This window comes from Coenobita brevimanus, chromosome 101 (genome assembly GCF_032717465.1).
Source record: "Coenobita brevimanus isolate Jiangsu-jjx chromosome 101, ASM3271746v2, whole genome shotgun sequence".
Lineage (NCBI taxonomy): Eukaryota > Metazoa > Arthropoda > Malacostraca > Decapoda > Coenobitidae > Coenobita > Coenobita brevimanus.
Genome location: NC_137054.1, coordinates 57,087,686 through 57,113,963, shown reverse-complemented (window position 1 = coordinate 57,113,963; position 26,278 = coordinate 57,087,686). Strand labels below are relative to the sequence as shown.

The 26,278-nt window shown below is 43.2% G+C and overlaps 1 protein-coding gene across 1 annotated transcript in view; it reads right to left on the bottom strand.

The window, feature by feature from the left end:
* LOC145415104 (nuclear transcription factor Y subunit gamma-like) overlaps nucleotides 1-25,267 on the bottom strand; it is a 162,653-nt gene extending 137,386 nt beyond the window's left edge. Inside the window, exon 1 of the mRNA XM_080284523.1 lies at nucleotides 25,156-25,267. The gene's annotated coding sequence lies outside the window, so the exon portion shown is untranslated. The remainder of the gene's footprint in view (nucleotides 1-25,155) is intronic.
* Between the last annotated feature and the right edge of the window lie 1,011 nt (nucleotides 25,268-26,278).

Genomic DNA, 26,278 nt, shown 5'->3' with positions numbered 1-26,278 from the left:
CGGTATGGCAGTGAGACCTCCCCCCCCCCCACCAAATGCAAGAAAGATGGAAAAAAATGCCAGGAGCCCACAAACCGTTCATTCCAAGGAAAAACAAAAACAATACAATAGAGAGCCAAATTCAAGATTCGTTCATTTCAAGATGCCTGGTAGGGTGTGTCAACAATTTAAATTCGACGAAACATGGTTATTTTGATGACCTATAGTATGTTTTCCCAGGAACTAATTATATTTTTTAAAATGAGTCAGTGGTACTCCAGCAACTTTCAATTTAGTTTTTACAGCACTGACACTCCAAGCATTCAGTGATTACCAGTGACTGGCAACTCTATAAATGATAACCCATTGTTTTGAATTTCTGTTACCAACTACACGAACTGGTACTGGTTTACAGTTTTGAATTTGGCATATTTTACTGGAATCTTGGCCAGTTGCAGCACGAGAAAGCACGAAAGACTGTTTTCGGCCCATTATGCAGTCTTCTGGTAAATCAGTTGACCACTAGCTGTGATGTCATAAGGGCATATTTGGAACATAAATCCACAAATCCGTCATTGCGCACCCAAACCTATGCGCAAACAGTTGCACTTGAAGTAGCAGGAACTTACGAGAAAGTTTCCTTCTCAACTATTGAGTACACCAGTGTTGTTATTCGTGTGAAAAGCCTGATAGCAAAGGCACACGAGCTTGAAATATCCAGTGAGCAAAAGGACTTCCAACACCTACACAGAGAAACTCACCAGCTTTGACACCTTATTTGACATTAGTCGTCGCAAATGTTTCAAAAGCTTCAATGCACGTGAGAGGTCTGAGTGTCAATGCGCTAAAGCAGACAAGATATCGCCTAAGGAGTGGCCTTTCTGGGTTGACCAAAATAGTTGCAAAAAAATGTATACTGGTGGAATAGACTGGAAGAAGACAGCTCAAAATAAGTGTGCAGCAAATACAGTGATGAAAAGGGAGCTCTACGAAGAGTCCACTAGAGATACTAAGCAAAATAATGAAGATATAATGACAGCAGGTATTGATGAAAGTGATGCCTGTGATGAACAATACGATCAATATGTTGATGACGATACTCCAGAAGTAGATGGAAGCAAACAGTCAGAACAGCATCAGAACAATTTAGCCTATCCTGAGCTGAGTCGTGTAGCTGATTGATGTCAAGTAAGCAATAAAGACATCTGCTGCATTGTGAATGCAGCACTGAATGATATGAATATTCTTTGTGAAGAAAATAAAGTTGATCCCAGTAAACTCTGCCATCAGAGAAAACACTGGAGAGATGTCACATTGCAGCAGCATAAAAATGACTTGAAGGAGATCATTTGCATCGTTTTTTTTGGAGAAATCGATCAGACGCTCAAGAAAACCCCACATGGTCAGAGAATTGTGAAGGAAGATCACTACACAGTAGTTGCTTTTCCTGATGCCATTTACATCGACCACATTTCTCCCGAAAGTGGAAGAGCAGCAGATATTGCCAAGGAAGTCATGTCTGTCATTCAAGAAACAGATTCAACAGATTTGCTGCAAGCTATCGTCTGTGATGGGACAAATGTCAATCATCATCATCATCATCCGGACCTCCTTTCCCACCCAAGGGCAGGGTGAGGAGTAGCAATGTTCAGACAGCCCAAAATTGCCCAATCCAATGGGCCATGCTTCCATTCACTCATCATTCAAGCTCCCGGAATCCTGGCTCTATCGGATACGCCAAAAACATTCACCACGTTCTGTAGCTTCACATATCGTATCCAACAGAGTCAATCCAGATGCTGCCACGTTAAAAAGGGGTGCCAAAAATCCCTGATCATGCACATCTCCTCACAAAATTCATCCAGCCAGCTCGATCTCCTGTCAGTTCCCAAGCCTCACTGACTTCCAAACCTCTCTTCCTCACACATTCATCCACCATATCTCTCCACCTTCTCCTTGGCATACCTCGCCTCCTCCCTCCTTCGAATTCGCTCAGATATACCTTCTTCACCACTCTATTGTTATCCATTCTCTCCACATGACCATACCATCTCAGTACACTCTCTTCAATTCTGGTGTCCACCGACTTCCTCACTCCGCATCTTTCATGAATCACATTATTTCGTATCCTATCCACCCTCTGCGCTCCACATACATTCCTCAGCAGTCCCATTTCCACTACTCTTACTCTTGACTTTTCATTTTCATGCCACACCATAGTCTCACATCCATATGTTAAAGTTGGCACTAACACTCCTTCATGTAAGCCTCGTGCAGCTGCAACACTCAAGCCTCTGTTTCTTATCAAGGCCTTCATTGCACCAGCTACTTTTCTTCCTTGTGTTACTCTACTTTCAACTTCTTTTGCACATTTTTCTCTCTTTTCTATCACTGTACCCAGGTATTTGAACTCACTCACCAATTCCAGTCTCTCTCCATTCACTGTTACATTGCACTGGGAGTCACCTTCTCTCTCAATAACCATCACTTTACTCTTTTCTACATTTACTCTCAAGGAAAGACGCTTACAGACATCAGCAAAACTCTGCACTAGCCTACCAAGTTCTTGTCCGGTACATACACGCAGAACTGCATCATCAGCATACAACAAATTTGAGATATTCCATGCATCACAACTCATTACCAATGCCATCTCTCTCTCCATTACTAGTGTTTTCACTTCTCTCATCACCCCATCCATATATACATTGAACAACCATAGGGACATCAGACAACCTTGTCGCAAGCCCACACTGATTGTGAACCATTCACTTAGATGCCCACTAACCCTGACACATGCTTCATTACCATCATAAAAGCTCTTGACGGCACCTAACAGCTTACCCTCTACACAGTACATGTGCAAAACTTTCCACAATCCTTCTCTGTCCACTTTGTCATATGCTTTTTCCAGATCAATGAATGCCATAAACACCATATGGTCCTTCTCACAAGCCTTCTCTACTATCTGTCTCACTGCAAATATTTGGTCCACACATCCTCTGCCACTCCTAAAGCCACCCTGTTCATCACTCACTAGGACTTCTGATATCTCTCTTACTTTCTCTATAATAATTCTTCCATATACCTTCCCTACCACACTCAATATATAATTCTTGCACTCACTTCGTTCACCTTCGTTTTTGTACAGGGGTACAATCACAGCCTCTTTCCTTAAGCGATGGTGTCTTCGTCGTGGGTCTATCCCCCAGAGGCTGTCAAAGAGAGGAGGACAGTATGGGGGCCAAACCACTGCAAACCCCCCCAGCCCCTCACGGGGCTCGAGTACCTGGGAGTTGCTTCAGTCGCCCGGGCAAGTACCACATCTCCCAACACAACACACAACAACACCATTTTTTCTACACTGAGAAATGACCCCCAGCTGTCATTTCTCGATGACTTCTTCTAGCCAGGGACATTGAGAGCAATCCAGGACCCACCAACAAATACATATGTCCAACATGCTCAAAACCTACCACGTCGAGCCAACAGACAAAGGTTCAGTTCAGTGCAATTCCTGCAAGAACTGGACCCATTACACCTGCACAACACTTGCATCCAGGAAACATTACACAAACACCTGGACCTGCTCCTTATGCTCCTTCCCCCCACCCATCAACCCCCCTGCCAATCCTACTCCTACTTCTTTCACACCTCCACAGCCAAAACCACCGACCCTTCCCACACCATCCAGTCCCCCAACTCCTCCCATTCCAACCCATCCTAATCCACCTCAACCCTTACCTCCATCACAACCTCCTCCTACCCCTTCCCCTCCACCCACACCACCTCCCCCCTGTGCTGCAGCAGCCAACACACATCGCACACACAATATAAACATCCTTCAGTTAAACATAGATGGCATAAACACCAAAATACATGAACTCACACAATTCATCAAAAAACAGAACATAGCCATTGCAATCCTACAAGAAACAAAACTACACAGAGCACAGAAAACACTGACACTCACTAACCATTCACTATATGCCTTCTTCTTTTGTTCCACAGCTCGTTTCACCTCATCATTCCACCATGCTGTCCCTTGCACACCCTTGCATCTCCTCCTCACTCTATAAACCGCCTCACACGCTGCGCCCATCTCTTCCGTGAATATCTTACATACGTCTTCCACCCCTTCCATCTGCTCTAGCTCATACCTTCCCAATCTTTCTTCCACTATGCTCTTATACTCTGTCATTTTCTCACTATCTTGCAGCTTCTCCACTCTTCTCACAGGAGCTGCTTCCTCCTGTCTTCCCCTTCGTCTCCTCAACCACTTTCTTTGCAGCTCTACCTTGGCCATCACTAAGTGATGGTCCGAGACTCCATTCCCCCAACCTCTCCACACTCTTGCAGCCAACACTTGTCTTCTCATTCGTTCATCCACACACACGTAGTCTATCATTGCCTTTCGTTCAACATGTTCACCATCCATCCTCCTCATTACTCTCCATGTATACCGGTGGATCATCTTATGACGAAAGTAGGTGTTGGCTATTGCCAACCCCTTACAAGCACAGATGTCCACCAAAGTACTACCATTCCCATTTACTTCAGCTGGCACACCCCACTGACCAACCACTCCATCCACTCATACATTCCCAACTTTGCCATTCATGTCTCCAATCAACTGCACTCTCTCGCTCCTCTCAAACTTGTCCATACATGCTTCTACTCTCACCCAAAACTCATCTTTCACTCTTGCCACTCGATCCTCTGTCGGGGCATACACACATACAATTGCCCACGCTTGTATACCTACTTTCATCCTCACCCATACAATCCTTGCACCCACTATTCCATACTCTCTTATATTCTCCTTCCACTTTTTGCTTATCATCAGACATACTCCCTCTCTCTCTCTCTCTCTCTTTTTTTTTTTTTTCTTTTTTTTCTAAAGGCTCCAACATGCTTGCATGTGTCGGCCTTGGTCACCTAATTGTGGCTCTCCACGCTGCACGATCCATTGCAGCCTCCCTGTTCAGTCCCTTAACCCTGAGGTCACACTTTATGACCTCGTCCCATGTCTTTCTCGGTCTACCCCTCATAACCCCACCCCCAATATTAACACTTCTCACCTTCCTCACCCAATCATCCCCCTCTCTTGCCCTCTCATTCTCATTGACTCCCGCACATATACCTAAACCATATTCCCATTCTCTCACTATTTCACTTTTCCATTTAGTTTCAGTCAATCCACATATATCCACTTTTGCATCCTCAAGCACCTGAACAATCTCTCTCTCTTTCACTTCATCATTCACTCCTCTCACATTCCACGTTCCCACCCTAAGAATGTCCTTTGTCCGTTCCTTAGTCGTCAACGTATGGTCCGTCCGGGTCCGAGGCGCTTTATTAGTTAGTTCTTTTTACGGGGTGGGGCACTAACCCACCACCAACCCTTTTAGTCACCTCGTCCGACAAGCAGGGATACTGGGGGAGTATTCTTGAAACCCCCCTACCCCCAGGGGATAAAAGGGATTAATCCTCGAGCTAGACCTCATCAGATCATATAGCCCTGCTAGGGCTACAGGAAAGCGCTACCCCTCCCAGCATGGCAGCCACCGGGTGGGGCGCGAACTCGCAACCTCACAATTACGAGCCCAAGGCATTAGCGATAGTGCGATAGGGAGACAATTGGACTTACCATTATCGCCAACTGAGAGTGGGGAAAGTGACCTCACCATGCTGAGTGTGGAAATGTACTCATCAGATGAGGGTGACCATGAGTTTTCCACTGTGCGGCAATCTTTTCCCCCTGTACGATCATCTGCCATTTCTGATGATGGAAATGGTTCAGATGATACTGATGTCCTGGAGAGCGGGATAGTGGCACAGTGGAGAAGAATGATGAGGAGGTAGGGAGTGGAGAAAAGGAGGAGGTGGAGGAAGGTGGGAGGAGGAAATGCCGCAGGCAAAGCCTCGCACCAGCGCGTGACTCCAATCCTACAGTGGAATTTTCCACTCAATCTGCCACTACACTAGCCTCTTCCACTCGGTCTGTTACACGTCCTGCATCTCAACCTGCCTCACCATGTGCCTCACCATGCTAGCCTGCCTCATTATGTGCCTCGCCACATCAGCCTGCCTCACCATGTGCCTTGCCACGCCGACCTGCCTCACCATGTGTCTCACCATGCTGGCCTGCTTCTCCATCTGCCTTGCAACATGACCCTGCCTCTTCACCACAGCCAGGCAGGTCTGGGTATGCAAATGCAGGTGCACGGCCACGATCATTTTATGGCTGGCAGACATGCACCCGTCGCCTGATTTCACCATCGCCATCACCACCAGGATCACCGTTGCCAGCATCACCACCACCACCACCATCATCACCTGCCTCATCAAGTGATTATTCGCCTGATTCACCACCACAGCGCCCTGCTAGGGGCAGGGGCAGGGCAAGGGGCAGGGCACGGGGCAGGCAACGTACACGGCAGGCAAGGCAGGGACCAAGAGTAGGTATGTTTGAAACATTTACCCGGGAGGAAGTGACACGGTTTCAGCCTGAAGTACCTGTGTTTGATGAGACAAATGCAGGTGTGCAGCCAGAATTCTCTTGCAATGCAACATCTGCTCCTGTTGATTTTCTAATAGCTTTTCTTACCAACATAGAGATGGATTTCAATGCATTCAGGGAATACTGCTATAATTGGGGTGAAATCGCGCATTTGTGAAAGTGCGAAAATGAAGGAGTCGACAATGATGAATGTAAGTGAGATGTATGTTTGGCTTGCAGTGACTATATTGATGTCTCACATAATAAAACACAATATTCATGATTACTGGTTAGTGGATGATATTCCTTCAACACCTCTGTTCAGTACCAGTAAGTATATGCCATGGGAGAGGTACCTCGACATCCTCAGGTACCTGCATTTCTCATCCAACATGGGCCCACATCCGAACGATAGATTATGGAAACCTTGCTCGATTTCGGAAATGAAGGAAAAATTTAGATCATATTTCAGACCATTCCAGAAAGTTGTTATTGACGAGTCGCTTGTTTTGCCTTGCCTTCATACAGTACATACCATCAAAGAGACATTGGTCTGGAATAAAGTTTTTTGTTTTGTGTGACTGCAAGACTGGCTGTGTATACAGCAAGTAATGCTGAGTTATCGAAGAATGACCCCCGTGGCTTCTCTGGCTCAGTCATAAAGAAGCTCATGGACAGGTACTTCAGTGGCAACCACATCCTGTTTACCACTAATTACTACATGATGCCAAGTCTTGCAAAGTACCTACAAGAACACAAAATTGGATGGTGTGGCACTGTCCATGCAAAGAGGACACACTGGCCATCCTTTCTCAAAGGCACTGTGAAGAGGGAGTGCAGGACCTTGAAATCAGGTAAAATCCTTGCTATTCACAGACACAATAAGCGAAAGATAAATGTCCTCTCCACGGTCCATGAAAGTAAGTTGGTAAACACAGGCAAGGTCGATAAAAGAATGAGGCAGCCAGTCTTCAAGCCTGATGGAGTTATTGACTATAACTTCAACACGTGACTAGTTGATAAATCTGATATGCAGATTGGCACCACTGACTGTCTGAGGCGATGCTGTAAGTGGCACAAGAAGACATTCTTACATGTACTTGACATCTGTGTACTGAATGCCTTCATTCTTTACAAGAATGTAACACAGACAAGTACATCCCTCAGAAAGTTTGAGATGGATGCAATTCACGGCCTCCTGGAGAGATATGGCCAAGTAGTGTCTGCTGGGAAACGGAGGAGGCACAGTGTACAGCAACTGCCTGACAGGATGCTGTGTAGGGACTACCTCAGTAGGCATTACATGGAAGCACTGCCTCCAACACCTGCAGGTAAAGAAACCTTCCGGCGTTGCTATGTTTGGGCAAATTCATCGCGCCAACCACAGCAATGCCGTATGACAAGGTGGTGGTGTGCTGAATGTCAGGTGGCACTGTGCACTACCTGTTCCTTTAAGTATCACTCAAAGACTGAGTTGCAGAAGTCTGGATCATAAGCTTAAGTTGGTGTTAGTTTAGTACATATCTGGGTTTTTGTGGAATTAGAAAAAATGGTTTTACTGCTCTGTGTATATTAATGTGAATAACGGAAGCAGAAAGTTTGTTTCATGATGAAGTGAGTGCCTTATTTTTTACTGAAAGCTTTTGTGTGTGTACATATTTGTTATGATGAAAAATTACAAATCACAGGAAAAAAAAATCTGTTATAGTGATAAATATTTTTGACTAGACAGTATATATGTGAATAACTATTTTGTTCACAATATTGATTTTTTAGGTTTTATGTAGTAGCAGTAGTAGTTATAGTAGTAGTAGTAGTAGTAGTAGTGGCAGTTGTGGTAGCAGTAGAACAGTAGTAGTTGTACTGGTGGTGGTAGTAGTAGTAGTAGTATTTGTAGCAGCTGTTGTAATACTCAGACTTATAGTGGCAGAGCGGTGCTAGTGTCAAGTGACAATGCATGCCAAACATACATCTCCGTGTGTGTGTGTGTGTGTGTGTGTGTGTGTGAGGCAGCCTGCCTCAAGGTCGTTGCTATGGTTACTGGACTCGCAGCAGCAATCTCACCACACTTTTGGAAAATATACACAGAAATAGTGTTGGTGGTGGACTGCGGTCTTCTGGAAGTATTATTGTGGACGGCTAGTCTAAGCCTTAGCTGTGTCACCAAACCTCTTCCATGCATATGGACACTGGCAAAAAAACAAAAATTGCCCCCTTTCCCCACTCACTCTCTTTGACTACACACATTTCATGGGCCATCTAAGGCAATCAGCTTGAAGTTGAAGGACTGTTGAGTATTATGAGAGTTTCTTTTTTTTGGTTTTGTATTAGCTGAGATATGAAACTTTACAAATAGATGATTTTCCTAGAAATGCCCAGCTGGGAGAAGGGTTAATGGGAATATATGTTGGACATGATGAGTTAAGGATTACCCATGGAAAATACAGGGAATGTATAGTTTAGTTCAAGCAGAAGAGAGCCCTTATTAGTTCCCTTTTTATTGTTACAGTTTGTGCTGGTATATCACATTTTTCTTATTATTTTAATGGCAATAAACAACTGCTCTGTATTGATTTTGTTTCTCTGTTGTTTGCATCAATGTTTTTTCCCGACGTGTCTTGTTTCTTGAGCGTAATGGTGAACTCTTCATAAAAGCTATGCAACTGTACCAATATTTATTTGGTTTTCCATTTCAGCGTGTTTACCTGATGTTACCACTGGTTAGATTAGGTCAAACTGGGTTAGGGTAGGTTAGGTAAGATAGGTTTTGTGGTAAATTTTTACAAGTTGCCAATACACCTCCAGGTTGTACAGTATATTTTTCTGGTAGTTTTTGATGAGATTTGAGTGGTTTTGCATTCATTTTTGTCAAAAATGCTTCATTCTGCCTCTTTTCCAATCATGAACTTTGACTGGATGAGGTGGTGAAGAATTTTCGACAGAAAACAAAGGAAAAAATCACTCAAATCTCATCAAAAACCACCAGGAAAATATAAGGTACCACACAACCAGTTAACCTAACCAAACAGATTTAACCTAACAGACAGAAAAAGAAGGCAAAAATCATTCGTCTCATCAAAAACCACCAGCAAAATATACTGCACAACAGGTTAACCTAACCAAACAGACCTAACCTATCCGAAGCTAACCTAACCCAAGCAAACCTAACCTGCTGCACTGGATTATTTACCTTAGAGATATGATGGTCCAGGTCATGCAGTATATTTTTCTTGTAGTTTTTGACGAGATTTGAGTGATTTTGACCTTCATATTTGTCGGAAATGATTCATTCTGCCTCTTATTCCAATCATGAACTTTGGATGAGGAGCTGAAATGAAGTATTTTTGACAGAAAACGAAGGCAAAAATCACCCAAATTGAATAAAAAAACACCGACAGGAAACGCTTAAATACAATTAAATAATCAATATCAAACCCGGTGCACAGATCGTCCTACTTTGTCGCAAGCCATAGCGAGATGGATTTAAATTTTCTACCCAGAATTAATCAAAGAGCGCGCTTCAAGTTGATTGGTAGAATACCATCACGTGACCAAAAGTATGCCTATGTGTGGCTGAAACAGACTTAGAAGACGCATGCGCAGTAGACAGAAGGAGAAACACACGTACAAACACACGCATTTTTTTTTACACGGACTAGCAGTGTCAACGTCCAAGGTATGGTACTTTGGGATATTTTTATTAAATTCAATATCTCTGTAAATATCGATTTGCGAATGGGGCTATGGGGGTTTATTATAGAGATATATCGGTGTATCGGTATCGGTGGTATTGGCCCATTTTTAAAGTACTGGTATCGGAATCGGTATCAGCTAATTTTCTGCCGATACTACCGATACTTAAAAGGAGTTTAGTGCATAGCATATCACTTACTGGAAGTTCTTTTATTAAACAGAATTTGGATGTTTTGTAAGGATGAAAAATATCTATCTATTGCCAGACACCATAATCCCATAAGGGGTGGCCATCTGTCTTTGAGTTATTTGTTTTACGGGGAGGGACACTAACCCTCCACCAACCCACTTGCTGACACGTAGGAAGCACGTATGGTTTGGTTATATGGTTACCACCCAGCGTTGTTAACGATTTCTTGGCTTACAAGAAACCATTTGGCATGTCACTCAAAGTAAAGCCACCTGAAAAGGAAAGAAAAGCAATAAGAAGTGACAGGAAAGATGGAAGAAATAGAAAATGGGAGAAATAGAAAGAGAGGAGGGCAGACACAGAAAAAGAATGATAAAGGCTATGGAAGTAGTAGACAGCACCACATCAAGTGACTGGATGATGGTCACCACCACCTACCTTTTATGAAAAATAAATTATTGAGCTGGTGAAGGTTTATAACCAAGGGATGGTCAGGGTTTATTGCCCACGTAACGCCACTCAGGGATGAGTGAGGTTGGCCACTCTCATCTTAAATGTTAGGACCAACTGCCTAGCCCTGGGCTCCTACGTTCCTCATGGGGCAACGTAGGATTCAATGATGGATGGATGGATGGTAATATCCAATTATTACCTCCGCCAAGGAGGTTATGTTTTCATCCCTGTTCGATTGTTTGTTTGTTGGCTGGTTTGTGAGCAAGATTACACAAAAACTATTTCACGGACTTCCGCAAAACTTGGTAGAAGAATGGGCCTTGGCCCAGAATAGTCTATCTATCTATCTATCTATTGCCAGACACCTCAATCCCGTACGGGGTGGCCACACACAAATCGCCTCCACATCGCCCTGTCCCCCACCATTTCACTGCCCTGCTCCCAACTCGCATCCCCCTCTCTCACATACCTCTCCACTCTGTCCCTCCATCTCATCCTCAGCCTCCCCCTCCCTCCACCTCACTCACATACACTCTCCTCATCAGTCTCTCACCCTCCATCCTCTCCAAATGGCCAAACCACCTCAGTGTGTTCCTCCTAGCGCTTCCTATCGCATCCACATCCACACCACAATGCTCCTTTATATCCTCATTTGTCAGTCTGTCTCTCCATGTGACTCCACAGGCTCCTCTTAACCCCTAAAACGCGGATCGTCGCTTTTGCGACGGTCGGCCCAAAGGGCAAGACGGCGGGTCGTCGCGTTTGCGATTTGAGTTAATTTTGAATAACCGCGGGCAAGCAGGCTCAAGCTGGTATTGTCTCTCAGTCCCGCCACCCGTGAGCTACTTTTAGCACACTTGACCTTTGTATTACTGACCTCGGTTGTTGCCAAGTCTCATTTTTTTTACCCACGGACGCACCGATGCGCGGCCCTCCCTCGTCGTGCGATATGGCAACGCGCGGATGGCTGATACGTGTCAATCTGCGCCGTCATCTCGCAAGCACTTTTTGCTATTGGGAAACGCTTGTTTCCCCAGTTGTCACACTGTCATTTTTTCGCGCGGTTTGCCCCAGATTAGCGTCAGTCCACGCAAATCTGCCACGGTGACACCATGTCAGGCTCTAGCTCTTCTAGTTCCGTGCCTTCTAGCCCTCCAAAAAGGGTTTTGTTACCTCTACGCCCTTCAAAACTTTACAAGTGACTACCAAGGGGCTAAGTGACTCGGCCATAGCATCTGAACTGTTGAAAGCCTCTATGGACTACGGCAGTGACGTGGGTGTTTTGTCTAGCCTGGCTGAATCAGAGACACAATCGAGTGCTGATTCAGCCCCTGAAGTGATGATTTCTGTGCCCGAGGAAACTGTGACTGTGCCCAGCACCTCTACAGGGAAGGCCCCGGTGAAAAGGGGCCTCGAATATGGAAAGGGAGAGAAAAGGAAGAGGAGCGGAGACAGCAGTGCACCGCCATTGTCCACTACGCCACGCCACACCACCGCAAGCCCGCCACGTTCTCCCAGCCCTCTTCTCTCGTCCTCCTCGTCTGCTGTCCTGTCTCCTGAGTCATCGGAGTCTCCATCACCACCGAGAAAGGGAAGTAGACAAGCAATGTTGCGTATGAGAGGTTATCGTAGGCCTAGTGTTCGTGTGAGCAAAGTTAAGTCCCCTAGGCTAACTCCCACTAGGCAACTCAGGAGTCACGCCACCGCGGGTGACCTTGACCCAAGCGATAATCTCCCTCCAACCACCACCACCACCACCACAACACCAACACGGCCTGGGATAACCTCTCCCTTACCTACTATTGCCCAGCCTGCCTCACCCACTCCCACACGACCTGCCTCACCCCCCGCCGCCCCAAGCACCTCCCAGCCTAGGCAGGGAACTTTAGATGCTTTTGTGTGGTCAGAGGGATCAGATTTTGTGCCTGAAGATCTGCCCTTTGACGAAAGTGAGTGTGGACTTCAGGCTGACTTCCCTGTGGACGACGATGGTGAATGTGTTGACTACCTGTTGGCCTTCCTTGACGACGAGGTTATGGAGCACATCTGTACCGAGACCAACAGGTACGAGGGGCAATGTGCGCCAATTCGCGAAGAAGAAGGTGAGGCTGCGACGCCATCCACGTCGCGGGATGGCATCATGGGTGCCTTTGACGATCCGCGAGCTTTTGTATTTATTGCCTTGATGTTGCTTATGCCGCACAACTGGAAGCATAAGTTGGAAGAGTACTGGGGTTCCGACGAGCTGTGCCCAACACCAATATTCAATAAATACATGAGCCGCGATCGTTTTAGGCAGCTGATGACTTATCTTCACTTCGCGAATAATGATGAGCCTTCCCAAACTGACCCATTATGGAAAGTGAGGGGAATCCTGAACATGATCAAAGATAAGTTTACGAGGTTCTTGCGCCCTTTCAAGAAAGTCGTGATTGACGAGTCTTTGGTATTGTTCAGGGGCCGTCTTCGGTTCGTCCAGTACATTCCAAGCAAACGCCACCGCTTTGGAATCAAGTTTTTCGTGCTGTGCGACTGCAAGACGGGGTTCATCCTTGACTTCGTCATCTACACCGCCAGCAATGTCGACTTGGATAAGACTGACCCCCTTGGATTCTCTGGTTCTGTGGTGAAAGTGCTTTTGGAAAAGTACTTTGGCGAGAATCATGTCCTGTATACGGACAATTATTATACAGCTCCAAAACTCGCCAAGTACCTTTCTGAACACGGCGTCGGCTCCTGTGGCACTGTCAGAAGTAACAGGGCACATTACCCTGCCTTCCCAGAGGCTGAAAAGTCAAAGCGGGGAGACGTGCACCTGAAGAAATCTGACAAGATGCTTGCGATCAGGTGGCATGATAAGAGAGTCGTGAACATGCTCACCACAGTACACAAGGGTGAAATGCTGGCAACAGGGAAGGTCGACAGAAGGACTGGCGAGCCTGTGATGAAGCCTGATGCTGTAATTGACTATAACGTCAATATGCGGCTGGTGGACAAGTCGGATATGATGATTGGAGAGATTGACTGTCTGAGGAAAAATCGTCGTTGGTACAGGAAGGTGTTCTTGCACTTGATTGACATGTGCATGTTGAACGCCTTCATCCTGTATAAAATCAAGAACAGGAAGCCAGCCAACTACTCTCTCAGAAGATTCTCCAAGACTTGTGTCTACCAGCTGCTTCAGCGTTATGGCCAGGTGCTTTCAACAGGTCCCAAACGCCACCCTCACACACCTCCAGACCGCCTACAGTGTATGGCCTACCTTCAGCGACACCGCCTGGAGCCACTGCCAGCCAATGCAAAGAGGGGGAAAGCACTGAGGAGGTGTCATGTGTGCAGCCACACTACCAGGCAGGAAAGAACTTTTAGGCGCACCTCCTTGCAGTGCAAAGAGTGCAAAGTTCCCCTCTGTGCTTACCCGTGTTTTTTCGACTACCACAGCCTAAGTAGATTTTGAAAATAAGGGTAAAAATATTGGGAAAAATACTGAGAGTGACAGTGATAATATTGTTTAGTTTTCTTTTACGTGCTGACAGTGACAGCCTGATGAGTGTAAATTAGTGTATGTACTTGTAAAAGCACTGACAGTTACAGTGTTTTTTGTTGTAAATAATTGTACATAGTAATCATATAAGTATTGCGAGTGACAGTCACTCCAGTGTAAAAAGATAAAAGCATATTTTCCTATTCTATGTTCTGAAAGTAAAAGTTTTTTGTGTATAAAATATTATTTTTATAACACTGGACAGTGACACTGATGAATAAGGCAAAAAAAAAAGATACAGTGAAAGTGAGCGATAGAAATGAAGTGCGAGTGGCCGACAGGAGCGAGAATAAAGTGCCTGCCGTAAGGCTGAATAAACTCGCGCCGCGGTGGTCTTCCTCATTCCCAGTCCACAATACTGGCAGTGACATTGATTTTTATTACCGTAATAGTGACAGGCAAACATTTGCGAAGTCCTATGATGGAAAAAAAAGGAGTATACGCGTTTTTTGCCGAGAAAAGGCAAATGTGACAATATTGACGGGAAGATCGCCACCGCGCTGCATGTCGGCCGTGCGCTCCGTCCATTTTAGCCTTATTTTCAGTTCTTATTTACAAATACGGATTCCAAACAACCTGTACGTTGTTGTATAAAGTGTACTGTGACAGATTGAGGCTGTGGTAGAAAGAAAACCGGGTTTCTGGAGGTGTGAGAGTGAAGACTTTGTTACCCAACTTTGCAAGTCTTCACAAGTCCTTGGGTAGTCAACGAAGGCTCAACATGTGGCTCAGGAGATAGCTGAATGTAAGTAATATATGCCTTAAAAATTTTAATGCTCTAGGGTTAATCTATGATTTTTGGCTAATATTTTTCCACAGGTACTCAGACCCCGCTACAACCCCGCCACAGGGGGGGGATCGCGCGTACACAGCCGCGTTTTAGGGGTTAAATAACTCATTTCCACTGCCCTCACTGTTGACTTGTGTCCTTCCTACAATGTCCAAGCTTCACTTCCATACGTTAGAGTTGGTATCACAATAATGTCATGTAGTAACTTTCTCACTTCCATGCTCACTTCCTAGTTTCTTATCACTGCTTTCGAGGAACTAGCAACCTTTCTTCCTTGTTGTACCCTTTCAAGTGCATTACCCTCCAAACTTCCACCCTTACTCATCACACTACCCAAGTACTCACATTTTCCATTTCCCCACCATCCAACCTCACTATTCATTCACTGACTTCACCTCTCTCAAAGACCATCACTTTACTCTTCCCTACATTCACCTTTAGATTCCGCTTCTTACACACTCTCCCAAACTCATCCACCAAGCCTTGCAGCTCCCCTTTGTCTTCACTGAACAACACAGTATCATCTGCAAACAACAGTACAGGAAGTTTGCAAACACTACCCTCTCTCACCAGGGTCACTCCAACATCCACTGCCCTACCTTGTACCTCTTTCATTACCTCATCCATGCTCAGATTGAACAACCATGGAGACATGACACATCCCTGTTTCAACCCAACCTTCAAAGAGAAAAATTCACTCAGTTCACCATCCTCACGCACTGCAGCCTTAGCACCATCATACATATTCTTCACAACATTCAACAATTTCACAACTACTCCATATATTTTTAATACTTTCCACAATCCTTGTCTATCCACCCTGTCATATGCTTTCTCCAAATCCATGAAAGCCGCATACAACTTCTTTCCCTTCTCTAGAAACTTTTCCACTAAAGATCTAAGAATGAATATCTGATCTACACAACCTTTTCCATTCCTAAAGCCTCCCTGTTCTTCTCCAACTAATTCCTCTGTTATTTCTCTAACTCTGTCAATGAGTATCCTACCATACACTTTTCCTATTACACTAAGAAGACAAATGCCCCTATGATTACCACACACTTCTTTTTCCCCCCATTTCCTTTGTACAAGGGAATAATCATACCTGACTTCCAGAATAGACTCCTGACTTCCAGAACAGACTCCATTAAATTTTGGTGAGGATACGTATAAAGGTGCAGATCCAGGTATTTTTTTCCACTTTCTTTAAAATTGAAAGAGAGGGCGTTTTTCGATATTTTCGTAAATTTTTCAGTGAATATTGCATGGATCTTGATTTTTTAAATCAGGCATATTTAGGATGTTGGTATCTACAAATGCGTACAGGTGGCACGGATCCATATAAAATTCTGGATCTAGCAGATTTAAATATGCTTTTATAGGTGGGTAGTCTTTTTCTACACTGAATTAGACTTGACTGAATTAAAAGAAACTGCATGTTGGGCCTTGGCAGAGGTATGCACACTACTGAGTGTCATTCTAGTTTAGTATCATATTATTTTGAGTACATGGTGCGTAGTAATACAGTTCCGTAAAGTGGGGTGACTTCGGACAATTTTTACCTATTCTAAGTTGTAACTCAGCATGTTAAGCTTTAACAAGATTAGTTCTTGCATGAATGTGTGGCTTAATAACGTAGCTTTATGGAGACAGGTGGAAAAAATTCAGGTCTCTGCTTGTATTTTAAAAAAATATTTATAATGCTGTCCTAAGTCATAATCAATGTGGGGTGACTTCGGACTGGGGTGGGGTGACTTCAGACAGTCAATGCTTTTGCCCTTTAAATGGGAGTGCGTGTATTTGGCGATGGCTTCGGACACTGCTGAGTGACTTTGGACACTGATGAAGGTTTTTAAAAAAAGAAACTGTGAAAAATATATTTTGTAACCCCTATAGGACTAAATAAAGATTATAATTTACTGTATTTTGCACTCTTCTCTCACACTGAAGACATACACACATGTGTGCTTGAAATAAAGCCACATAAGTGTTTATCATAACTGAATTCTGGTACACAGAATGTGTAGGAACTTTTCTAACTTAAAAAAATAAATGATTTTCTTTGTGAAATACCGGTACATGTAATGATGCCTTGAAAATGTAAGGCACACCTGTGACAACTTCTAATAATAAAATAAGTAATATTCTTGAGATAATCCAAATAAATCTTAACTGGGTAAATATAAGTTTCACAAGTAGCACCAGACTTAATACATTACAGTCTGAGTAATTTATGGCTCACTGTGCCATTTTGCTATAGTAATGATATGCGAAATTAAAGCCCGTAAATTAAACAAATATTTGTATCAAATGATTATCACTTTCCTTATTCATCCCCTTCTTCTACACCTATTAATCTAAACTTACTGATCATGTTGAACCTCATTACCCAATAATTCTCTCTCTCTCTCTCTCTCTCTCACACACAGGCCAGCTATTGACATCCACACTGAATATCATACGACATTTTTTGTCAAGTGTTGGCTCTGGCAATATTTTAACAATGTCATCCCTGTCTACATCACTGCAATCATCTATGGTAGGGTTAATGAACACATTACGTGTTCCATTGACATGTTTGAGAAAATGCTCAATGTAATCATTCTGTCACAAAGGTATTTCTCTTCTACTGATGACAACATAGTCTGTCCACCAGCTGCATTGGTATGCTTTCCCTTTAGACAGTCATATAAGGTACTTTTACTTAAGTTTCATTTTGTTGCTGCCTTACGCACACAGGTGTTTTTTTCAAAGCCATCTTTGACTTTTTTTATGCAATCTTTCTCTACATTGCTAGAACAGTTCCTCTTTTCACTCTGCACTTTTGGGATGTCTTTCCTAGGCATTTTGCCTCCTGTAAAAGAAAGACAACTTTAATATACAGTAATTTCACCTAGTAATGCACACCAAGCATCCCCAAAATCATGTCAACATCAGTCACCTTATATAGTTAAGGTTTCTTAAGAAGGGAGCAAGTGATAGATGTTGTCATGATTGAAAGGATGCTTGCTATGTATAGTTAGGTAGAAATACTGTCTGTGTGTCTGCGCATGCACACACACAGGTTGGAAGTTATATTTTTTTCCTTTCCCTGTCCAAAGTCACCACATGTCCGAAGTAACCCCAGATCGTGTCCGAAGTAACCCAATTAAATGTAAAAAAAAGTAGAAAATTTGCTGTTAGGCCTGTGGACCTTGAACTACGGACACTGAGGCCAAAATAACTGTATGTATGGTAACGAAAATATTTTTGCAACATTCTGGCGATGGTCACGTCTTCACGCCTTCCCATCCTTTACGCTCAATAGAAGTTTGACCGATGCAAAAAAGCATGCCTTTCTTTTTTTATGACGTATTCAATGAATATTTACATAAATTGTGTAAATGGGATTACAATATTATTTTATCTAAGTTAGAGCTACAACATTCATCTTTTAATACTCGTATTTTTTTTCACAACCAGATTTTCATTTCTCTGTATTTTAATTGGTTTACATTTTTTCCCGAAACATCTGAAGTTGTCCCCAAGTCCGAATTTACCCCACTTTATGGTACATTCTTAGGAAATGAGCCACATCTGCCACCATGGACATGTACAAGACAGGTTGGTAGCCTCACATCAGAGGCTCAGGGCCCTGCCCAGCCCTCAGACGGCAGGCACCACCCTCCCTCACTGGTTTCGGTATCAATATCAGTAGTAGTATCGGTATCGGTCCAATTTTGTGGTATTGGTACATCTCTAGTTTATTAGCATTCTTAGCTATTATTCTATGCATTTATGGTGGTAATATCCCTGAACTGCATATTGGCACCTTGTAAAATAATACCAGTTATGTTAAGTTATACACTCAAGCCTCGTAAATCGCGTGTTCATAAGTCACGGTTTCGTAAACCACGGCTAGGTGGCCGTCAGACTGCCGGCAACCTTAAATCACTGTTAAGTCACGAAAAATGCAGATCTAGGCACCCAAGTGGGCCTTTTCCGAGGACAACCATAAACCATGGCATTCAAACTGAAAACCGCGACCCAACAACTAATCACCGCGCGTCCCTGGTGGCATATGTGCATAATAATGCTGCCATGCTGTTGTTGTTCTTGTCCCGCCAGTCTGCACACTACAGACCGTCACCGTGGAGTACGAGAATTACCTGCCTTTTTAGTGCAACTTCCCCCTGCCTCCTACCTGCCATGGCCCCTCCCGACCCCACAATGAAGCGCTCTAAGCAGTATGGCGTCAAGAAGCTGCCGCAGTTGTTGTACATTTAACCTTTGGAGCTCATTCGTCGTGTTGAGAGGGGAGAGAAGTTTTCAAAGCTGGCGAAAGAGTTTGGGAAGAACAAATGCTGAGAAGTTCTGAGCTCTTCCCAACACCACCCCACTCCATTCACTTAACCCCTACACCGCGGGCTTGTTTACCAATGACTTGCGTGTGCCGCGGGGTTATTTGGGCTCCGACAGACTCTCAAAAAATATTTGCCAAAAATCAGTTATTAGCCCTAGAATAATAAAATTACATATGCTTATGGCACATACCTTCAGCTTTCTCCTGGAATGATTGTTGAGCCTTCGTCGGTTACCGTAGGACTTGTGGAGACCTCTGAAGTAGGGTAACGAAGTCTCCACTTTACACTTCCCGACAACCCGTAATATGATTACCATAGCCAGATACAAACGTTATAAACACTATTCTACAATTTTCAAGTAGTTTGGGATCCATACTCAAAAAAAAAAAAACACTGTGAAAGCAATGGAAATTACGAGCGCGTCTGATCGTCGCACTGGCACTAGTTCGCTTTTGTTACTCTGTCATTTATTATTCATAAAACTCCTCACACTTTATATTTCTATTACTATATAACACTTATATATATCTACAGTCTTTATCCATAAGTTTCCTTCAGTAGTATTAGTTTATTGTCACTGTAGGGATTCAATTTCTTTCAGTAAAATACGTAGCATTCACTTTCTCGTCCTGTATACTGGCATTGAGAGTGAATGTCACTTTCATCTTCACTCTCATAACTCATAGCATTCAGACATGCTAGAGTGAAACTTTCACTTTCATTACTCCTAGGGTATATACTCGTATTCTTATTATACTACTCATTTACATTTCTATTTACGTTCTCTATTTTATTTACGTTATTTACATTTCTATTTTATTTACACTGTGTTGTGCACTGTCACTTGAAATAACTTATAAAACTATTTTCCATTGTTCACGTATATTTACATTCATTACTTTCACTTGCTGTTTACACATTATTTACAATTCCACTTGCACTGTTTTACTCAATAGAAAGATCGTAGTCACTCTTTTATCAATTGTCAGCCCTTTACCTCTTTCCACACGAGGTTTAGTAGGGGGTAAAGGTCACAGGGCCATTTGCATGGGGGTGAAAAAAGGCCTTGAAGTCAGCAAGAAGAAACATACGTACCCTCGCTTCGGAAGATGAGAGTAAACTGATAACGGAGGGCCAGCGTGGAGGCTTGCTAGGGGGTTATTCAGAGTTACCAATATTGGTTCTTGAAACAGCTAAGTCTAGCACTGATATGACTGGCAGGAAATCTAGACAATACATTATAAATTTGGTAGTTCCAGGTGAATGTAAATATCACTTTGGCTTCTCCCTACCCTCCTTACATGTATATTTATTATGAAAATAGATTAGAGGCCTACTTAGGAGATATACAGTAATCACTCTAATATCCGGACGCCCAATATCCGAACATCCCCACTAACCGAACTTTATCGTCCTGGGATCAAACATTCCCAAAATGGTCCGAAAATCCAAAAAAATTGGGGAAAAAATCGATTTTTTGCAGTCCGTAATTTGAACTTGCCGCGCGCGCCGCGTGAGAGCATTGTTTTGGTTCGTCATTCCTCTGACGTCCGATAGAGCGCCGCTGCATCCTCCCCACTTCCCGCCTGTCTCTCACCGCGACAAGAGTCACCGCTCGACGTGAGTTTGCGGCTGTCTTCAGTCTTCTGTAGTCGGTACGCCATCACCACTACCCACCGATGCACCCCTTGGACGCCTGCCAGTGATACTCTCGGGCTCTGACAGTGAATAAACAGCAAGAACTTCTCCACTAGACCACACGGGAATTTTGAGTGTTGTGCAGTGAAAAAAACGGTGTGTTGTGTTAAGGTTTTCAAGTTGGGAGAAAAGACTAAGTAGAAAAGAAATTTAACGTAACTAACCTTCTTTGTTTTGGCTTTGGAAACTTAAAAAAACTTGGGAAAAGTTAATGTGCAACACTTAAATTTAATGGAACATTATTTGGACTAAAGTGAACACTGTGAAAAGAACGGACTTCTGTGTGTTAGTGACTAAGTTCAGTGCAAGACTTCAGGAAGAGTGTAGTGCAAGTGCTTCAGGAAATCGTTCTTACTGTCAGAGTCCGAGAGGAGGCGGTTATTCGTCGAGGTGGCCAGGGACTTGCTGTAAGTAGCCAAAATGTTTATGTTGTACTATTTCCCATACTATATTTACCAGAATGTTTCATATTGTATTTTTTCCCATACTATACTTACCAGAAAGTGTCATACTGTACTTCTTTCCATACTAAACTTACCTCATGCATGTGCAGTAGGAATGTGTTTTTCAGAGTTCGGTTAGGTTCGGTTAGGTTAGGTTCGGTTAGAGTCCATAAGTACCAGAATGTTTATTAATGTATGAACATACTTCTAAACCCACATTTTATGTGTCTATTGCATTTGTTTCAGTCATTTATGTGCCTTATTGGTGTGATTTGGGTGTTAAATAGGTGCTATGCATGTCCAGAGGGAGTTGTATAGGTGTTTCTCTGTGTTAGGGTCCGTAAGTGCAAGTCCATAAGCTGGGGCCCAATATCCGGACAAAACCAATATCCGAACCTACCGATGGCTCTATTGATCCGGATATTGGAGTGATTACTGTATATTCAGAGCTACCAATGTTAGATCTTGAAACAGCTTTGTCTAGCACTGATATGATTGGCAGGAAATCTGGACAATACATTATAAATTAGGTAGTTCCAAGTGAATGTAAATATCACTTAGGCTTCTCCCTTCCCTCCTTACATGTATATTTATTACGAAAATAGATTATACGGCATATTTCAAGGGGAAAAAAACAGCGAAAATTAGCGAACGAGTGCACGTGAGGTGTTGTCAGGTGATAATTAGCCAATTCCAGGTGTATGGCACTCTCACTTACCTTATTTCTTTCTTGTATATATTATTTGGTATAAGAATAGGACATAGGGCTTATTTCAATGGATGAAATCAGTGAAAAATTCCAGGGAAGATTTACTTAGCGTAGCACGGCCAGGCAGGCGAGAGGATAGGGAAATGGAGGGGGGGTAGGGAGGGGAGTCAAGAACGGGGAGAAATGGCTAAATTGTCAAAAATGGATGGGAGTACAGATGAGATTAGGAGTGCTGACTAGTGTTGGACACTGGCAGTACTGATAGATGATACAAGCCCCCACTTGGAAGCCCGGGTGAATTCAAAATAACACAGAATCACAAAAGCGACGCCCCGCGGTATGATCCCTTGCTCCCAAGCGTCACGAAAGTGACGCCCCGCGGTTAAGGGGTTAAGCAATTTCGTCATAGGATTAAGGTGAGATCCCTTAACATGGCTTATTTCTATTTAATACATGCACTGAATATTCCTAAATTTGTATGTCCCTGTAAAACAACTAACTCAGTGTCAAATGGCCACCTTTTGCGGGATTGTGGGGTCTGGCAACAGATAGATAGATAGATGTATGTTTGTGTTTGATGGTGCCTAGATAGGTGTAGGTAGGGTGCTGTTGGGGCGGGTTGGCCAAAGTCCAGACCCAAATTAATTTTTCACATAAGAGTTATTATTCATAAATTACGTAATTCATAAATCACGGCAGTGGTCCAGACCCAAATTGCCGCGATTTACAAGGATTGAGTGTATTTGGTTAGGTTTGAATATATTGTTTTGTTATTTGTTTGTTACGTAAGGCTACCTTATAAATACAAAAGGGTGAGCTAGGACAGCTCTAATAATAAATTTTGGATGATCTGCAGTTATTTTAGCCTGCCATTATGCTTGAAAAACAAACATAAGTACCAGTAAATCGGAATGAACACTGATATAAACAACCGGAAAAGAAAATCAGTAAACAACTGTTTACCACCATAAAAAGGATTAGAAAAATATAGAAAACAACCAGAGAAAAAAGAGAAGTGTATCTGTGAGGTATTCCTGCTGCTTACAGCACTCTTACACTAAACCACAGGCTTACCAAAAACACAATTACAGTATATAAGGATCAGTTAGAAAATGATGTATGGGTATGGGTTAGGTTTACATAAAGCAGGTCAGGTTAGGAATAAATTAGGTTGGGTTAATATGAGGGTCAAACTATAGTATCGGTCCCACAGAAACCTTGAACTTGTTCTATCAGCCTATGCACCTCATGCTGCTGTACTCACCAGGATGTGTCGTTGCTCTCGGAAATGAACGGTTTACAAGATTACAGATTTTTTCCTTCAGTATTGTACAGCAAGAGCCTGGACCGTGCCGCCGTGCCGCCATGTTTACCACCAGCATTGTTGTCTGTTTTTTACATACATTTAAAACTGTTTTATATGCATTTGATGTTTTACACCGACTTGACAGCGTTGGAATCACGTGACTTATGAAAGCCAATCACAGCTATCTCTCCCTCTTCATCAACCAATCACATTTAATTTCCTTCCTCCAATGAGCGAAGTTTCCCACACTCCTCCAGATTCAGATGTCTGTCCTGCCATGTCTCTCCCGTGAACTGGGTGTGCGTTAAAAGCCTTGGGAGATTTTCAAGGCTTTTTACCAAGAACCTGTGGCTTCCATTGATTTTGTGTCGGTACAGCGTCCTTCAAAATGAGGTGGAGTGTCCTCACTGTCACATACAACTTCAGTTGCAACAAGAAAAGCATCCCTGGGTGTGCCGCCAGTGGAGTCTGACCCACCACCTCCAAAGGTAAGTTAGACCTTGCTGGGGGGGGGGGGGGAGTTTAGGTTAGCTTAGGTTGGTTATGTTAGGGTAGGTCAGGATTATTTTACTTACTTCAAACCCTGCCGTCTTTCCAGGGCTTCCAGTATTGAAACGACATCCAGCCTGGGCGTTTCCAATGGTTTTTGGTGTGACTGATGATTTTTGACATAAATTTCTGTCAAAAATTAGTAGTTTTTGTGATAACAGAAAATAGGTCACATCTCAGAAACTATTGATTTCCAACAGAAATGAAGGTCAAAATCGAACGAATCACACCAAAAACCATTGGACACACCCAGGATGTAAGAAAAAATCCTTGTGGGACCGACAGTACAACTTGAACATTATGAGAGTTTAGACAGGTATGGATAAATTGCCACTCTTAAGGATAACCATGCCAAAAGTTGCATTCTAAGATAGTATCAATCCGTCGCTATACTACGACGGCATCTGTCTTTGGTGCCACTGGGGCTGGTAAACAATGACTACTTACAGAATGCTAGTTGCCACTTTCAAAAGAAATAAAAAACACTGAAACTTAAAAACTTAGAAAATATTAAAGGAATCCCACTGAAGGGCTGTGGCCAAGATATAAAATAAATGCAAATTATGGTAGTCCCATGTCTCTGGGAAGATTACCATTAAATGTACCATCAACCTGTCACTTTCAGTGCATGAGTCTTGGCCTTAAGTTAGGATAAAGGCTGCGACAATACATCTATGGGAATTGACCAACTCATAAATTACTATTTACCGGTAGCGGTAATTTTTTTAAAGCCATATTTTAGGGTAGCAGTGATACATCAAAACTAGCAAATCTAAATGTAACATTACATTTAAAATTTAATCCAAAGTAGTTGCTTTCTCTACTAGTGTCTGGGTGAAAGCTACTTTCCCTATGAGATCATCTTCACATAAGATATTTACCTAATTAACCAGTAAATAACATCGTTAAAGTACGAACTTGCCTTACACTGATATAATTATAAATCCCTTATTTACCTTTTACCAATGAATGATGGACGCTGGTAAATACATGTGGCAACAGACTGATTCTTTTGTCGCTAGAAGAGGAGAAGACGCCAGAATATCAGCATTCTATAACCCAGCCACCTTCACCGCCTTCCAGTGCTACGAGCCTGTAAACAAAAGATGGCGCAACCGAGTTTTTACTGTTCAGTATCTAAAATAAAGATCATTACAGAATATTGCTTCATCTCATGTTCATCACGTGTAGATATGTAAATAATGATATGCGTACAATAATAAGTATTTCAGTATGTCGACAAAACATCTTCCCCAGCGAAGACCTTACAATGGCGCGAAGTTCAAAATAACCTTTCGTAATAACTCATATAGTCGAAATGATAACTTTGCGTTACCATAACAACGACTTATGGTTCTAAACAAATATCCGACACTGCGGCTTTTATAATAACGTCCCTTGAATCTTCCATCTCTGAGGAAGAAAATAAACAAAGCAAGGAAAAACTACTTTCATGCGTTCATATATTAACCATTTCCTAACTGGTGTAAAATTGCCTTATGATAAGGCCACAATCCATAAAGTTGAAGCTTTTTTAATACTTTTGCGTTATTTTATGATAAGATATAGTTTACTGCGGGTAGAAATGATGTTTCCCTGTGCAGACATCTATTGGTTGATTTTATCATGATATATAAAACTTGTCTGTCAATATCATTATTCATATGGTAGCAGGTACTGTTCTTTGGTTCCGTGCACAGAAAGAAGAGTCAAAATTAAGCAATAACCATCTGAAATGACGACAAGAAGGCGTCGCGACACCCCCAGGTGGCGACAACAGAGGGGTAGACAGGGCGCGCACGACGTCCGTGCGATATGGACGTAAGTCCCATATAGCCACGTGCCCCCATTCCCCGGAATGCACCCGGCACGAACACCTCGGTCCGGGTGCATTACCCTTTCACTGACCCAGCCTGCGTCAGGATCGGGGTGGAGCTAGAAACCTAGCTCCAGGCAGCACCCCAGTGACGGCCTGTAGCTGCACACTTAAAGCAACGGCCTGTAGCCATGCCCCTGCAACGGCCAGTAGCCATGCACCAGTGATGGTCGGTAGCCACACCTTTAAAGCAACGGCCTGTA